Here is a 17434-nt window from a genome sequence, read left to right on the forward strand (position 1 = left end):
CTCCTGGACCACACCACATTGAACACAGCAGCTTGCCCCTCTCCTGAGCCTCCTCACCCAGCTCTGCCTTTTTTCTTCTTTTCAGAGCCTTTAGCCTTTAGCACCTTCCAACCCAGTTCTCAGAACCTGAAGTGCATACGGTTCACTCAGTTCATCCTGTCACATCCAGGTTCTGACTCGGTAGCTCTGCAGTGGGGCCTAAGGGGCTGAGTGTCCGACAAGCTCCCAGAGGCTGAGGCTGCCTGGCCCCAGGATCGGACTTAGAAAAGCAATTCACTCCATAGATCACTTACCTGTTTATTTTCAATTTTGAAAATTGCTTGCTTCCTACACCTGTGTGGGGACAAAGGCAGCTGAGAGCGTAGGTTTCATGGCTGTCCCAAGCGCTCTCTGCTGCTGTCGGTGGGACGGTGTCCACCCGGCCGCGAGGTCTGAGGAAGGAGTGGAGATGGGAATTCATTGAAGAGTCATCAAATATTTAAATAGCTATGGTCATTTTCTGTCCCCTTCATCACCAGCTGCCACCTCCATCTGCCAACACTCAGGTGAACATACATACACTCTTTCACTTGGAGCAAAGAATGAAGGTTAGAGACATGTTCCTGAGTGAAAATAAAGTGAACGTTAGTGAGATCTGCATGCACACATGAATTACGTGGAAGTGCCTTGTGATTGTAGAAATAACTGCATCAGCATCAAGTGCATTAATAAAAACCCAGCCTTAAGGGCTCTCTTGTCCCCTCCTGGCGCATGCCAGGAGCTCTGTCTGTCCTCTTACTGTATCTCTCAATAAAAGTCTCCCTGTCTCTCCTAAAAAATAAAAAACCCAGCCTTAGAGTCAGACAACCTAACTGGCTGCCACTTGACCAGGACTTTGGAGGGGCTCCAGTCTGCCTGTTGTTTAGATCAGGAGCTCCCAGCTTCAGATTCAGCAGCGGCTGACGGGGGTTTCTGACTTCCAGCTGCAGTTCTTTACACCTTGTTTTAATTTTTAAATTAAGTGAAAGTGCACCTGAGCTTACAAAGCTGTGACAGTGCCAGTCTGCTGGCTGGAAGACAGCCTGCAGGTCGCCTTTGTTCTAGGTGGGTTGCCCTTTTATGTAGACATAGCCCTGCATGGCACGCCCAGAGGCTAGTTATGCAAATTAGATAGGTAGCCACTTAGAACCCCGACCCCTCACTCGCCCAGCAGGTGTCTCTGTGCATCATGGGGCCTGTAGGAGAGTGCACACAGCCCTGAGCCCTGACAACTGCCTCCTTCTGGTGGAAAAGATGGGTAGACATGCACATCCATGGCTCCGCTTCCTCCATGTGTAATGTTCCTTCCATTCAACGTAACAAGTTAAAAGGGTCCCAAATGAAGAGGCGATCCGAAAAGCGAGGCATAGACCCTTGTGCAGGCATCATTAAGATTTTCAGCCCACACGCTGTTCTGCAGGTTGGAGAGGTTTTGGTATGAACAGATCTACAGAGTTTTAAAGAGTGGTTTTGACTTCCCAAGTAGAGCAATTTACAGAGGGGCTCAAGCTGGACTGCATGAGAGCTCTGTTGGGTGTGATATATGTAGGTTTGGTTTGAAACTGTTGGGCAAGTTTACAATGAATAATTCAGATGTATTAGGTTTTGAGATCAACACTCCTGGAGTCATAAAAATCAAGTCCCGCTGGCAGCCGTCTTGTTGGTGCAGGAAAAGTGTTCCGATGATAGGGTACTCCCTGGTGCTCCGCACTGCATCATGGGAGAAGAATGAGCTCAGCCCAGAGCATGAACAAAGGTTAGGACGCTTGGTTCCCTTCCTGTGCAGAAAGCAGGGCAGATTTATGTGCTGGAAAGTCTTCTGCAAAGTGCGGGCTTAGCCCCCAGCCCGGGGGAGGGAGGTGCTGTCACTCACTGAGCCTAGGCAAGAGCTGGCAGAGATGGGCCCCCTCGCAGTGGGGAGCTTGTGCCTCCCCACCATGGAAGTCAGCATCTCAGAAAAAGACAGGGTCCGTGTTTGCATCTGCCTTACATGGCGTGTGACCCATGTCAACAGTTACTGGGGGTGGGGACAGACAGGAAAGGAAGTCAGCCCCTGGAGCCCCTTGATGAAAGTGCAGGCTTCTTACTTACATGTGCTCATCTCCCCACCCGAGAGCCCCAGTTTCGGGGGGACTTTCGGTTAGTAGAACCCATTTTATGATCCCTGTGCTGTATGTGCAGAACAGCCATGGAGTTTCCGTGCAGAGCAGGTCCAGACCACACCTGACACCAGGGCCGTGACCGCCCTGTCACCTCGTGCACAGAAGAAGATAGCCACAGGGCACGGAAGATGCAAACTGGGGCAGCGTGGGAAGAACCTTGGTGACCTTTAACCCGAACTCCTGGGAGCTTTTAGAGACTCCACCTGTGGTAGTTGTTCCCCTGGCGCACACATCCACTCAAAGATGGAGAAGCTGGAGTTTGCAGGGTGGCCATGGCAGAAAGAGAATGTCACTAGATAAATCAAGTAGATTGCATTTTGGTGTGTGAAGGGACCTTAGGAAGCATCAGGAGACCAGCCCCTTATTTAATAATGGGCCAGTGTCAGGGCATGAGCCCCTTTGCGTGGCGGAGCTGGTGAGCCTTGTCTCACTCCAGTGACCCTGTGTTCTTGCTCCTCTTTGACCTCCCCACATGCCCATCCTGACACTCGCATGTTGAATTTGGTATGACATGCCCATCTGGGGGGAACTGCGGTAATTTAAAAAAAAATTGAGGCTGCTGTAATGCCTCCTTTTATGGGAATTTTGGATTGGAAGTTTAGAGACATGGGATAGATACCTGATGAAAATTAGCTGAGCCAGCCAGGACTGTGGGTGGAAGCCCAGACATCTGTTGGCCTATCTGGTGCTTGCCAGGGCTTTCCATTATGCCAGAATTTTCTCATGAATAGAATTCTTGGAATTTTATTGAAAATAATGAATCCATGTGTCAGAGATTCGTGGATGAGACACATTCCAGATGTATACTGTGCTGTATTTTTAGTATGTAGATGCGAGTTTTGAAAGCCAAGCACAGAGCTGCCAGTTTTTCACGGAGCTCCTTTGCAAGATGAGTGCAGACTCCATCCCTCTCTTGGTGCTCAGAGCAGGACTGCACCAAGAGCGGGAAAGTGCATATGGCTCCGTCACCCTGTGGGCCTCAGAGGTGCCGTTCTGAGATCCTCTGTGCCTCTTGACATATGAATCACCTACATCCCAACCTGGCTAAGTAAGCTTCTAAAATCAGAAGGGTAGAATAGTTCCCTGAGCTTCTTAGTAAGGCTGTGGGAGAAATACTTCCTTGTGCAAGTTTGTCAAAAACCACACGGGGAGTGCTTTTTGGAAATCTTAAAGGGGCAGGACAGGTCACTTAGACCAGAAGCAGGGAATCTGGGGATCTCTGGGCACTCTAACCCCCTGGGCAGCAGGGAGCACAGAGGCCCCTTACGGAGATAAATAGTCTCCTGGCTGCTCCCCCTCTAACGGGGCTCCACCATTTTGGAGGAACAGCCCCAGCCAGGCCAAGCCCACAGCAACAGTGGAGATAAACCCCAAAGCAACTGGGCAGGAAGCAGAAGCCCTGTCTGCGCACAGCTGCCCAGCACAAGCCACTAGAGGTCGCTATTCTCCCAGGAAAAGGCTACAAACCAACAAGAAGGGAAGCTCTTCCAGCGGTCACTTGTACCAGCTCTGCAGACTATCACTATCACCATGAAAAGGCAAAACTACAGGCAGACAAAGATCACAGAGACAACACCTGAGAAGGAGACAGACCTAACTAGTCCTCCTGAAAAAGAATTCAAAATAAAAATCATGAACATGCTGACAGAGATGCAGAAAAAAATGCAAGAGCAATGGGATGAGATGCAGAGAAAAATGCAAGAGCAGTGGGATGAGATGCAGAGAAAAATGCAAGAGCAGTGGGATGAAGTCCGGAAGGAGATCACAGATGTCAGGAAAGAGATCACAGAAGTGAAACAATCCCTGGAAGGATTTATAAGCAGAATGGATAAGATGCAAGAGGCCATTGAAGGAATAGAAGCCAGAGAACAGGAACGTATAGAAGCTGACATAGAGAGAGATAAAAGGATCTCCAGGAATGAAACAACACTAAGAGAAATATGTGACCAATACAAAAGGAAAAACATTCGTATTATAGGGATACCAGAAGAGGAAGAAAGAGGAAAAGGGATAGAAAGTGTCTTTGAAGAAATAATTGCTGAAAACTTCCCCAAACTGGGGGAGGAAATAATCGAACAGACCATGGAATTATACAGAACCCCCAACAGAAAGGATCCAAGGAGGACAACACCAAGACACATAATAATTAAAATGGCAAGGATCAAGGACAAGGAAAGAGTTTTAATGGCAGCTAGAGAGAAAAAGGTCACCTATAAAGGAAAACCAATCAGGCTAACATCAGACTTCTCAACAGAAACCCTACAGGCCAGAAGAGAATGGCATGATATACTTAATGCAATGAAACAGAAGGGCCTTGAACCAAGGATACTGTATCCAGCACGACTATCATTTAAATATGATGGTGGGATCAAACAATTCCCAGACAAGCAAAAGCTGAGGGAATTTGCTTCCCACAAACCACCTCTACAGGGCATCCTACAGGGACTGCTCTAGATGGGAGCACCCCTAAAAAGAGCACAGAACAAAACACACAACATATGAAGAAGGGGGGAGGAGGAATAAGAAGGGAGAGAAGAAAAGACTCTCCAGACAGTGTATATAACAGCTCAATAAGCGAGCTAAGTTAGGCAGTAAGATACTAAAGAAGCTAACCTTGAACCTTTGGTAACCACGAATCTAAAGCCTGCAATGGCAATAAGTACATATCTTTCAATAGTCACCCTAAATGTAAATGGACTTAATGCACCAATCAAAAGACATAGAGTAATAGAATGGATAAAAAAGCAAGACCCATCTATATGCTGCTTACAAGAAACTCACCTTAAACCCAAAGATAAGCATAGACTAAAAGTCAAGGGATGGAAAAACATATTTCAGGCAAACAACAGTGAGAAGAAAGCAGGGGTTGCAGTACTAATATCAGACAAAATAGACTTCAAAACAAAGAAAGTAACAAGAGATAAAGAAGGCCACTACATAATGATAAAGGGCTTAGTCCAACAAGAGGATATAACCATTCTAAATATATATGCACCCAATACAGGAGCACCAGCATATGTGAAGCAAATACTAACAGAACTAAAGAGGGAAATAGACTGCAATGCATTCATTGTAGGAGACTTCAACACACCACTCACCCCAAAGGATAGATCCACCGGGCAGAAAATAAGTAAAGACACACAGGCACTGAACAACACACTAGAACAGATGGACCTAATAGACATCTATAGAACTTTACATCCAAAAGCAACAGGATATACATTCTTCTCAAGTGCACATGGAACATTCTCCAGAATAGACCACATACTAGCTCACAAAAAGAGCCTCAGTAAATTCCACAATATTGAAATTCTACCAACCAATTTTTCAGACCACAAAGGTATGAAAGTAGAAATAAATTCTACAAAGAAAACAAAAAGGCTCACAAACACATGGAGGCTTAACAACATGCTACTAAATAATCAATGGATCAATGAACAAATCAAAATAGAGATCAAGGAATATATAGAAACAAATGACAACAACAACACTAAGCCCCAACTTCTGTGGGATGCAGCGAAAGCAGTCTTAAGAGGAAAGTATATAGCAATCCAGGCACACTTGAAGAAGGAAGAACAATCCCAAATGAATAGTCTAACATCACAATTATTAAAACTGGAAAAAGAAGAACAAATGAGGCCTAAAGTCAGCAGAAGGAGGGACATAATAAAGATCAGAGAAGAAATAAACAAAATTGAGAAGAATAAAACAATAGCAAAAATCAACGAAACCAAGAGCTGGTTCTTTGAGAAAATAAACAAAATAGATAAGCCTCTAGCCCAACTTATTAAGAGAAAAAGAGAGTCAACACAAATCAACATAATCAGAAATGAGAATGGAAAAATCACGACAGACTCCACAGAAATACAAAGAATTATTAAAGACTACTATGAAAACCTATATGCCAACAAGCTGGAAAACCTAGAAGAAATGGACAACTTCCTAGAAAAATACAACCTCCCAAGACTGACCAAGGAAGAAACACAAAAGTTAAACAAACCAATTACAAGCAAAGAAATTGAAACAGTAATAAAAAAACTACCCAAGAACAAAACCCCGGGGCCGGACGGATTTACCTCGGAATTTTATCAGACACACAGAGAAGACATAATACCCATTCTCCTTAAAGTGTTCCACAAAATAGAAGAAGAGGGAATACTCCCAAACTCATTCTATGAAGCCAACATCACCCTAATACCAAAACCAGGCAAAGACCCCACCAAAAAAGAAAATTACAGACCAATATCCCTGATGAACGTAGATGCAAAAATACTCAATAAAATATTAGCAAACAGAATTCAACAGTATATCAAAAGGATCATACACCATGACCAAGTGGGGTTCATCCCAGGGATGCAAGGATGGTACAACATTCGAAAATCCATCAACATCATCCACCACATCAACAAAAAGAAAGACAAAAACCACATGATCATCTCCATAGATGCTGAAAAAGCATTTGACAAAATTCAACATCCATTCATGATAAAAACTCTCAGCAAAATGGGAATAGAGGGCAAGTACCTCAACATAATAAAGGCCATATATGATAAACCCACAGCCAGCATTATACTGAACAGCGAGAAGCTGAAAGCATTTCCACTGAGATCGGGAACCAGACAGGGATGCCCACTCTCCCCACTGTTATTTAACATAGTACTGGAGGTCCTAGCCACGGCAATCAGACAAAACAAAGAAATACAAGGAATCCAGATTGGTAAAGAAGAAGTTAAACTGTCACTATTTGCAGATGATATGATACTGTACATAAAAAACCCTAAAGACTCCACTCCAAAACTACTAGAACTGATATCGGAATACAGCAAAGTTGCAGGATACAAAATCAACACACAGAAATCTGTAGCTTTCCTATACACTAACAACGAATCAATAGAAAGAGAAATCAGGAAAACAATTCCATTCACCATTGCATCAAAAAGAATAAAATACCTAGGAATAAACCTAACCAAGGAAGTGAAAGACTTATACTCTGAAAACTACAAGTCACTCTTAAGAGAAATTAAAGGGGACACTAATAAATGGAAACTCATCCCATGCTCATGGCTAGGAAGAATTAATATCGTCAAAATGGCCATCCTGCCGAAAGCAATATACAAATTTGATGCAATCCCTCTCAAATTACCAGCAACATTCTTCAATGAATTGGAACAAATAATTCAAAAATTCATATGGAAACACCAAAGACCCCGAATAGCCAAAGCAATCCTGAAAAAGAAGAATAAAGTAGGGGGGATCTCACTCCCCAACTTCAAGCTCTACTACAAAGCCATAGTAATCAAGACAATTTGGTACTGGCACAAGAACAGAGCCACAGACCAGTGGAACAGATTAGAGACCCCAGAAATTAACCCAAACATATATGGTCAATTAATATTTGATAAAGGAGCCATGGACATACAATGGCAAAATGACAGTCTCTTCAACAGATGGTGCTGGCAAAACTGGACAGCTACATGTAGGAGAATGAAACTGGACCATTGTCTAACCCCATATACAAAGGTAAACTCAAAATGGATCAAAGACCTGAATGTAAGTCACGAAACCATTAAACTCTTGGAAAAAAACATAGGCAAAAACCTCTTAGACATAAACATGAGTGACCTCTTCTTGAACATATCTCCCCGGGCAAGGAAAACAACAGCAAAAATGAGCAAGTGGGACTACATTAAGCTGAAAAGCTTCTGTACAGCGAAAGACACCATCAATAGAACAAAAAGGAACCCTACAGTATGGGAGAATATATTTGAAAATGACAGATCTGATAAAGGCTTGACGTCCAGAATATATAAAGAGCTCACACGCCTCAACAAACAAAAAACAAATAACCCAATTAAAAAATGGGCAGAGGAACTGAACAGACAGTTCTCCAAAAAAGAAATACAGATGGCCAAGAGACACATGAAAAGATGCTCCACATCGCTAATTATCAGAGAAATGCAAATTAAAACTACAATGAGGTATCACCTCACACCAGTAAGGATAGCTGCCATCCAAAAGACAAACAACAACAAATGTTGGCGAGGCTGTGGAGAAAGGGGAACCCTCCTACACTGCTGGTGGGAATGTAAATTAGTTCAACCATTGTGGAAAGCAGTATGGAGGTGCATCAAAATGCTCAAAACAGACCTACCATTTGACCCAGGAATTCCACTCCTAGGAATTTACCCTAAGAACGCAGCAATCAAGTTTGAGAAAGACAGATGCACTCCTATGTTTATCGCAGCACTATTTACAATAGCCAAGAATTGGAAGCAACCTAAATGTCCATCTGTAGATGAATGGATAAAGAAGATGTGGTACATATACACAATGGAATACTACTCAGCCATAAGAAGTGGAAAAATCCAACCATTTGCAGCAACATGGATGGAGCTGGAGAGTATTATGCTCAGTGAAATAAGCCAAGCGGAGAAAGAGAAATACCAAATGATTTCACTCATCTGAGGAGTATAGGAACAAAGGAAAAACTGAAGGAACAAAACAGCAGCAGAATTACAGAACCCAAAAATGGACTAACAGGTACCAAAGGGAAAGGAACTGGGGAGGATGGGTGGGCAGGGAGGGATAAGGGGGGGGAAGAAGAAGGGGGGTATTAAGATTAGCATGCATGGCGGGGAGGGAGAAAGGGGAGGGTGGGCTGCACAACACAGAGAGGACAAGTAGTGACTCTACAACATTTTGCTAAGCTGATGGACAGTAACCGTAATGTGGTTGTTAGGGGGGACCTGATATAGGGGAGAGCATAGTAAACATAGTATTCTTCAGGTAAGTGTAGATTAAAAATTTAAAAAAAAAAAAAGAAAGAAAGAAAGAAAAGGGGGATTACTCCTTAACAGGATAAAACTATTGGTAAATCAAAGATCAACGCATGCTTTAAATATCCTTAATGTTGATCACTTAAAGGGTGTCAGATGATCAGCTATGGAGGTACTCTTTTCTGATAATATTCCTTTCTCTTAATTAAAAAAAAAAAAAAAAGCAGTTACTGTGTGCTGACCTCCAATGAGTTCTGCACAGTGGTATAGAGGGCATGTCAAAGTGTGGGCAAAGGGTCTGTTTGTTTCTACGCAGAAGATCAAGGCCTAGCTTGGATACCCAGAAAATGAACTAAGATACGATATGAGGAGGAGCTTCCGGCATCAGCACTCTCTGGAGGACTCGTGCCGGGGGATGATCATCAAAAAGCCTCCACAGGGATCCGGACGATGCTGCGGTTGTGGCTGCATCCAGCCCACCATCTCCTGGACTTGCCATAAGAAGGAGGAGGGAGATGTCTAGGCTGGCATGTGCATACAGTGAGACAACGAATTTGACTGGATCTGTACTGTTGGAACTCAACCAGGAGTTGGGAGGGGTGCAAGTTGTAGCACCCCAAAATCTCATGACTATAGACTATCTATGGTTAAAAGAACATATGGGATGTGAACAGATCCCAGAAATGGGCTGCTTTAATTTGTCTGATGGTTCAAGTACAGTTGGAAAATATCCATCATATCATAGATAAATTTTCACAAATGCCTAGGGTGCCTAAATGGTTTTCTTGGCTTCACTGGAGATGGCTGGTAATTATAGATTTGCTTTGTTTATGTCACCGTATTCCTATTATGTCAATATGTGTGTGCAAATTAGTTAGTAGTTTAAAACCTATACATACTTAAGGTACTATACAAGAAGATATGTCAAAGAAATAATCAATCCTCCCAAGTTTCCTTCATATGCTACATCTATAGCTTTTCTTCTTCCTTCCTAATTACAAACTTTAAATAGAATTCGTGCCTCATATCGAATTTACCGAGTATCATAATTCCTCCAGGTGGTAAAGATACCTCGAGACAAGTGCTGGGCATAGAAGCCACAGGGCATAAATCTGCAAAGAAGTAAAAAGCTAACCTTTGCAAACAATATGGCTTCTCTCTCACTTACCAACTTTACATTTCCCTGTATGGCCCCGGAAGATGACTGGTTAGCCAGAGACGGGTAAGATTCCTCAAGGGAGGAACAACCTAAGACAGGCACAGTCGCAGGGGGGCCATCAGGTGAGAATTTGGGGATCAACAGAGGTGAGGCTCAGAACCTCACCCCCCCTGCTTTGAGAGAAATCTTCTGCATCCGTGGATGTCTTGCTGCCCTTGTCTAGCCTGGATTAATACTTAGTCCATAGGCACACACCTGATCATCTGATCATCTACATTTGCCTTCTTACAGCACTAAACTATGTTTTCTACCTTTATCTTGCATCTACCTACCACTTCAGCATTTTATTAAAAATAAAAATAATAATAATAATAGGAGAAATGTGGGATCAACATATAAATCAAGTACAAAAATCAAATGAATATTCATATTTGACCTGATGGTTTATAGGTCATATTGCATGATCAAAACCGAAAGTTTCTGTGATGACTGCTCTTGTACTGTTCACCATGTAAGAATTTATTCACTCTGTAAGAATTCGTTCACCATGTAAGAACTTGTTCGTTATGCTTCAGAAGATTGGAGACTGACGAGAATTAGGCTTGAGATGGATTAATGATTGTACATTGAGCATTGACCCCCCTATACTGAATTTTATTGTTGTTAACAACCATTTGATCAATAAATATGAGAGATGCCCTCTCAAAAAAAAAATAAAAAATAAAAAATAAAAAATAAAAAAAAAAAAAAAAGTTTATTTCCTTAAAAATAATAATAATAATAAAGGGAGAAATGTGGGATCAACATATAAATCAAGTACAAAAATCAAACGAATATTCATATTTGACCTGATTGTTTATAGGTCATAATGCGTGATCAAAACCGAAAGTTTCTGTGATGAATGCCCTTGTACTGTTCACCATGTAAGAATTTATTCACTATGTAAGAATTCGTTCACCATGTAAGAACTTGTTCATTATGCTTCAGAAGATTGGAGACTGACGAGAATTAGACTTGAGATGGATTAATGATTGTACATTGAGCATTGACCCCCCTATACTGAATTTTATTGTTGTTAACAACCATTTGATCAATAAATATGAGAGATGCCCTCTCAAAAAAAAAAAAAAAAAAAAAAAACCACACGGGGTTTTAAGGAAAGTTAACTAAAAAGTACCGTGGATCCCACATCCTGGAAGAGAAGACTTTTTCTGGGAGTTTGAGCAATACCAGATACATGTATGGAATACCATGAGCTATTTCGGGGAAAGAAATGGAATTGTGTTATAAGGACATGGTATATTCATTCCTTCACTCATGCATGCATCCTCCCTTCCTTTCATTCTTCTTTTCATTGCACAGAGAAAGCCAACAGCAAGCAAGCCCACCGACAGTTGAGGCTACAGTTTAGAGTAGGCATCCAAATCCCTTCTCACACACAAAGCTTATATTAATTGATGTCAGACAAACTGATGTAGAACTAATTACAGCTGCCAACCCCAAAACGACTGGACCATGTACCCAATCACATGTACCCAAATGGCTAAATCACAGGACTAGTATGCTCTGAGCAGTAAATGAAAAGCTGCCAGCTCACCCTCCGCATGGTAGGTAAAGAGATGTGAATTTGAATTTAATGCTTACTTGCACTGGGTCACTTGGTCCATTTCACAGCCTGGGTGGGAGCAGGGCAGCTGTTCGTGATACCACCTTTATAACTGAAGAATTCGAGACTCAAACAAGGAGAAGGCAGATCTATGTAAACTTGAACATGCAAGTCTGCAGTTTGTCAAGTTCACCTGGGGATGTGGTTGTAAAGCAGATTCTGGTTCAGCAGGGCTGGGGACCCAGAATGGGCATCTCTAATGAGCTCTTAGCCACTGTAGGACACAACTTGGTGCGGGAAGAGGTTACTGAGGGTCCAGAGGAGACAGAGAGCAAGGGCCGGATGGTGCTTCCAGCTCAAGTCTTCCATCCTGAGACCAGCGCCCCCAAGCTGCTCTGTGCCTGCGTGTTGATGCATCTCCATGCTTATCCTAAATTTAGTTATAAAAAATGAAGAAGAAAACCTTTTTTTCTCCTCTAAAATGAATTATTTGGAACTAGATAAAATTAAGATGAAGGCTTTTGCCAAATATTCTCTGTGTGTTATGTGGTGACAATGATTAGAAAAATAAAAAACAAGTTTTGAATATCAATCCCACACAGAACCGGGAGGTCACAGAAGGATCTAAATGTGTAGTGATTGTGTTCTTTGCACTCACTTCTACTTAAACCATACAAACAGGATGCTTCCACACATGTTTTTACACTTTTTGTACATCTCTAAAGAAGGAAAGAAGCCTATGGGAAAAAATGTGTTTCTTTGTAAGAAAACAAAGAAGCTATTAACATCACTTACGCATTGTTTCTTTTTTCTTTTTTTTTTTTTAAACCACTTCATTGAGGCTTGATTGACATACAGAAAGCTGCACATATTTAATGTATACAACTGGATGAGTTTGGAGATAAGTAACCACCCGGAAAACCATCACCACAATGGATGCCATAAACATCTCCATCACCTCTGGAGGTTTCCTTCCTTCCTATTTATTTTATTTATTTAGTTTTTCTGATAACATAACCTAGGCTCTAACCTCTTATCAAATGTTTGTATGTACAGTCCAGCGCTGTTGACTATAGCACAATGCTGTGCCCGGGTCGGAATGACTTACTCATCTTGCAGATTATTTACCTTGTAGCCTTGACTACAAGCTCAATAGACCACCAGCGACTCCTTTCAAATGTTTCCAAGAGCGTCCAGCAAAGCTCTGAGGGTCCTAGCATGAAAAGAGCTTCTTAACATTACGTGTTTGTTAATACTCCTCTCAACTGCAGAACTGTTTTAAAATTATGTCGTTGGGTTTCTAATTCCTCAAGATTCATTTAAATCTAGGTTTCATTACGTGGAACATAGCCATTTTTTTTCTTTGAAGTATTTTCTACAAAGCTCCAGTCTTCCCCAGTTATTTCTAGGTTTCTACTTCCCAGCTGAATGCTTTGGAAAAGCTCATTTTCTAGTAAGCCTTATTTTTTTCCCCTATGTTCCCTAGTTATATAGAGTCCCTGCATTAAGCCTATGTAGATTTACAGTCAGACCCTGCAGTGACGGGCCCCATGGTATTGATGTGGACATATTGCCAATGACAATTAGCTTCTAATTTCCTGGTTGCTGGTGGCATGACCCTTGCTGTCACACGTATGAATCCCTCATTCTGACGTGGTAGAAGGTCTTAGATCCCATTTGGAGTGTCATGATGGGGCTTTGATACCATTTCATGGCTTTTCGTGCCATTTCACACCAGTTCTGTAGTTGAGAGGAGTATTAACAAACACGTAATGTTAAGAAGCTCTTTTCATGCTAGGACCATACACACAGAGGATCCTGCCCTGAACATGCTTATATTTTAATAAAGGTGGGAGTGCGAACAGAAGTATGTGAGCAGAGAAAATCTGGGGACCAGCTAGACTTGCTCAGAGCCAAGGGGAGATCCAGGGTGTTGAAAGCAGGGAAATCCAGTCTTTTCTGAAGGGATATGCTGAGGAGCAAGAAAGCATCTTCTGGGATGAGAAAGGAAGAAATGAGGGGAGGTGCAAAGGGAGGAATTCGGGTTCTTTATATCATGTTGGCAGCATCTGCCCTAGTGGGTGTAGGGGGTGTGTGAAAGATAAGAACACATAAAGGTCCTCTAAAGTGCTCTGTAAATAAAGTGTATCTGTAAATAAAGGTAGTCAGAATAGCTAGCTGGCTAGACTGTAGGTAGGCAGGCAGGTAGGAGGCATATCTGTGTATCTCCACACCAGCCCTGGTCCTCATTGTCTTAGCCTGGGCTGGTATTGGGAGTTGTAAACTTGTTTGATACTGAAGCAATACCATGTTGTAGAAATACGTGCTTTAGATGGACTTCATTTGCCTATGTACATTTTTCCTTTGAGGTTAATCCAAGATTTTTTATATTTTTTGAAGGACTAAAATAGCAATGTGTTAAATGAGAAAAATGTGAGCACAAAGTTAAATGCTGCATTTAATGTATGATTTTAATGTTTCCTCCACTGAAGAATTAAAAAGAAAAGAAAATAATATCAAGAAGGGGCAAAAATGATTCACACCCAGCTTGACAAGGCATCTGTAACATACAGTGTTTGACTTTTTTTTTTTTGTATTATAATGAAAGACACACTAGTCCGATGAAGTTTCTCATTACATGAGATGTTGGTTCTGTCAGTATGCAAGCATCCAGGTTTAGGAGGAGAACTCCCGAGGGGCTGTGGGTTGGTGTTGGGTGAATAGTGGCGGAGTGGACATCATTCCTAGGGACATACAACTGTCTGGTTTGTTTGTGTTGCTTTTTTCTCCTCCAAATATGATTAGCAGTGGACTTTCCAGAAACATCTACTTGATGTGCCCTGCCTTGAAGAGAAACTATAAACTGCTGGACTTAAGATAGCCTAATAAATAGTTTTCCAATATCTTCAGGTCTGCAGACATCCATTGAAGGCCACCAAGTGGCACTGACTGGCTCTAGCGTATTTATAAATGGTGCTCCTACCCACGCTGTTTTTCTGTGTATAATTCGCTAAGAAAGGGCAGGCATCCACCCACAACGGATGCGTCCCAGTACCTGGCCATCGGTTTGGGTCTGAACAGTCAGATTAACTAAAGAGAAGAACAGTTTTGTTATGTGCCTGGGACCTACTGCTGCATAGCTTTAGGCTCATGGGAGAGCATGTTGCACTTAGCGGGTTCCTTACTGGTTTCCAAAGGACGTGCCTCTTTCTCTCCTGATGCCTTAATTCCACCCTGAATCCCAGCTCTCTGTGCATTTACCCCCTTATCCTCCCCCCTCTTCCCTGTGCCAGCCTCTCTCTCCCTGGGCAGTTCCATCTCTTCTCTGCACTAAGGGCTCTGCTCTTTCCACAGCCACAACAAGGCAGGGCAGGGAGCACTCTGCATGTGACTGCCATTAATTCAGCTTCCTCTTTCTTCTCCTATCACTCAGCGTGGCAAGTGCACAGCCTTGGGGAGTGACTCCATTCAGAGACACAAACTCTGCTGCTCCCTCGTCTGCACTACTGATGTCAGTTTTCTCTCTGTCGTGCTTTCTCATCTGTGGGCAGGAATGACAACTGACCTCATAGGACTGTTGTCAGAACTAAATGACCGTGTTTTGTGATGTTTAAGATGCCAATGGTTATAAAATGAACCACGATATTATCTGCCACCAAGGAAGAAGAAATGCTGCCAGTAAATTATGATTTGTCATTGACTGTAAGATGCGTCCAGATTTTGGAGGGGGTAAAATGTGAAAAATGGTGTAGCTTAAAATCAGTGAAATAGGATTTAAAAGGCTACTGCATACAAAGTGCTTAACTGGGTAACCTGGTTTATTATGATTTATCAGCTACTTATAAATCTAAAGAAAGCAGCTAAAAGGTATTTTATTCATCATGATGTATGGTGTTATGTGATGTACCAAATTCTGTTTAGTTACATGTGACAGAACTTGAAGGAAGCACTTCAAGCTGGATTGTGGTGGGCTGAGAACTCTGCAGAAAAGGCAGGCTGTGATTTAAGGTGACATTGGCTTCCTGAAATGGATATTGTGTTGTAAACATAAAGGACTTCTTGAAATTTTTCTGAAGCACAACCGTAATCCTACATGGTTGCTCCACTTGTTCATTGTAACTATTGGAAGCATATGAGACTTGAGGAAACTGGAGATCAGTTTAGGATTGGGGAGTCCAGGTCTCTGGACACCAGGTCTGGCCATCTTCTGAATTTTTGCAAACCATTTAAAAACCATTTCCCTTGCTTAGGCTTTGCTTGTTTCAGTAGTGAGAGAGAGCTGACCATCCTGGGAGACGTTCTCGGCTTCAGCATATTACCACGCCCAGGTTTTCATGAAAGTTTAAGTATGTTGGGTTCTCTGTATTAAAAACAGTGTTTTTATGAACTACTGGGGATCACACATTAGAAGCCAGTTTGAGCCCAGACCCTTATTTTCTAATTCTTCCACTTGAAATAGGGGAGCCTCTCAAAATATTCCTGTTTCGTGACCCCTGAAATCTTTGGCTGGAAATGTCAGTCTGCCTACAAAGTGCATTAGACCTTTTATGTCTTTTGATCTAACCATTTTGGATCCTTTGCTGTTCCTAAATCTACTTACTTGAAAATAGAACCGTATTTTAGTCTCAGAGTATGAAATATAATCTAGTTTAGAACTCCCCAGTTTCTGGAACTATCAGTCAGCTGTTGTGCCATGACCCAAATCCAGAGGAATGGTTTGCATATGTTACGGATGTATTTAGTATTCAAATGAAATAATGAACACTAGTATGAAACAGTGGTACCTTTTGTTTGGGGTCAATTTGCTTAGAATTTATGTGTTTCTCATAAGTTCATAAAAAATGGCGTTGGTAGTCTGCCACTTGCCACATCGGACTGTCCCAATTTTCCTGGAGCTACAGAAAAAAACATCCCCACACACCAGTGCACACCAATCTAAAATTCAGGTCTTTTTATAGTAACATAGAGGCGGGCTTATTAAATTATTACACCATGTTTCTGCCAGGTTTTGGCTTTTCTTGAATTCTCTGTTATAAAGCAACCCAAGCAGCTCCCCAGTCCTGCAGCTGGCCGAAGGTTCTGAGAGAGTAACCTATACATGTTAACTAAGGCGTCTGCTGACCCCTTTGGCAGATAGGCAGGTAGGTGAGGTGGTCACGGATAAGGAGGGTAGGCAGGCGGCAGACAGAAAATTGGGGACAGTGGCTGTTCAGGACAGGGAAAGTCGGGAAAGTCACTGGCAGTGCGGAGCTGAGGGACCCATGTGTTCTTGGTTACAAGCCTGACTTCGGAGCTCCTTTCTGGTTTTAATCCTGTGGGGCTAGATCCTCTGCCTGCTTTGAAGTCCCAGAGCTGTTGGGGCAGGAGAACCCTATGCATCTGCCTTTGTCATTCATACGTGCACCACAAGGAAGATGAAATCTACCCACGCACGGTATAGCTAAGTCACAGGGGTGAACAGAGAACGTGTTGGTCTGTAGTGTTTGCTGTTTGTTTTCTTCTGAAGAACAGCAGCTAAAAACCACCCTTCATCTTTTTTTACTTGCCCACTGTTAAAACACCCTGAATTGACAACTGTGTGTGTGTGTGCATGTGTCTGTGTGTGCATGTGTGTGTGTGTGTGATGTTGTTCCTGTTCCCTGACCTGTACTTAGTCCTAGGTCTTGGTCAGTTACAGTCACTCTGAGACAGGCTTGTTGATTGCTCCATCTTT

General features: G+C 42.4%; 1 protein-coding gene across 5 annotated transcripts in view; it reads left to right on the top strand.

Moving 5' to 3' along the window:
- The window catches only part of ERG (ETS transcription factor ERG), a 253124-nt gene that overhangs the window by 174903 nt on the left and 60787 nt on the right, over nucleotides 1–17434 (top strand). The window contains exon 1 of one of the 5 annotated variants that reach the window (XM_017645144.3): nucleotides 12463–12687. The exons of the other annotated variants lie outside the window; for them this stretch is intronic. The gene's annotated coding sequence lies outside the window, so the exon portion shown is untranslated. Of the gene's footprint in view, nucleotides 1–12462; nucleotides 12688–17434 lie in introns of those variants that run through there. 5 annotated transcript variants of the gene reach the window in all.

This window comes from Manis javanica, chromosome 3 (genome assembly GCF_040802235.1).
Source record: "Manis javanica isolate MJ-LG chromosome 3, MJ_LKY, whole genome shotgun sequence".
NCBI classification, from domain to species: domain Eukaryota; kingdom Metazoa; phylum Chordata; class Mammalia; order Pholidota; family Manidae; genus Manis; species Manis javanica.